Here is a 1,172-nt window from a genome sequence, read left to right on the forward strand (position 1 = left end):
AGAGAGAGAGAGAGAGAGAGAGAGAGAGAGAGAGAGAGATAGAGAGAGAGAGAGAGAAAAGGAGAAAGGTTGAGAGAAAAAGGAGAAAGATAGAGATGAAGAGAGAAAGTTTCTCAGTTGCGCTATTTGAAAGCAAATATGTATATATAAAGCTGTGTGTGTCTTTGTGTCTGAGTTTGTCCGTCACCACCGCTTGTCTATAAGTTCCCATAACATAGCGGTTCGGCAAAAAAGATCCGATAGAATAGAGTAAGTACAAGATTTACAAAAATATGTACTGGGAACACTTCGTTCCTCTAAATTTCACGAAGGCGGTGCCACAGCATGGGCATAATCAAATGACCGAAACAAGTAAAATTTAAATGATAATATTTATGCATGTGTGTACGTGTGTGTGTGTGTGTGTGTGTGTGTGTGTGTGTGTGAATAAAGGCTACCATTGGTTTCATGTTAAGAAAAGTAGGAAAATATTCTAGTGTCTTTCCATTTTTTCCAAAATGGAGGCGAATATCTTTCTCCATGTGATCGGCTTGCAAAATTAAGACACAAGGATATTTTCCTACTTATCTTAATATGAAAGCAATGATAGCCTTAATTCACAAATAAAAATATTATACCCACCAATATGGTGTTGAGCACTCATTTTCCATCGTTCGACATTTACGTATATATATAACTACCTGCATATATATATGTATATATATGTATGAGCCACTGTCACTAGCTACGCTGATGACACAAAACTATCTCAGGCAATAAAGAGTCCTGATGATATTGTAAGCCTACAGAATGACCTAAATGCAATATATGAGTGGGCGGAGCAAAACAATATGCAGTTCAATGCGGAAAAATTTCAAGTGCTGCGCTACAAGGCCACAAGTGCCTCCCAACTGGCATACACAGGACCTGGAGGTACTGCAATCCCAGAACCACAAGCCGTGAGAGACCTGGGCATCAACATGTGTAGTGATGCATCATTTGACATGCACATTGTCAAGTTGACAGCAAAGTGCAGACAGCTGGTGGGGTGGATACTGAGGACATTCCGAACAAGGGATCAAAAAGTCATGCTGACTCTATGGAAGACATTTGTCCTGAGCCGCCTAGACTATTGCTCTCAGTTGTGGTCACCACACAGTGTCAAACGGACAGCAGAACTCGAGGCAATTCAG

General features: G+C 40.5%; 1 protein-coding gene across 2 annotated transcripts in view; it reads right to left on the reverse strand.

Moving 5' to 3' along the window:
* LOC106872851 (solute carrier organic anion transporter family member 1C1) overlaps positions 1-1,172 on the reverse strand; it is a 45,968-nt gene that overhangs the window by 16,037 nt on the left and 28,759 nt on the right. The gene's annotated exons all lie outside the window — the stretch shown is intronic.

Source organism: Octopus bimaculoides, chromosome 3 (genome assembly GCF_001194135.2).
Source record: "Octopus bimaculoides isolate UCB-OBI-ISO-001 chromosome 3, ASM119413v2, whole genome shotgun sequence".
Taxonomy (NCBI): Eukaryota; Metazoa; Mollusca; class Cephalopoda; order Octopoda; family Octopodidae; genus Octopus; species Octopus bimaculoides.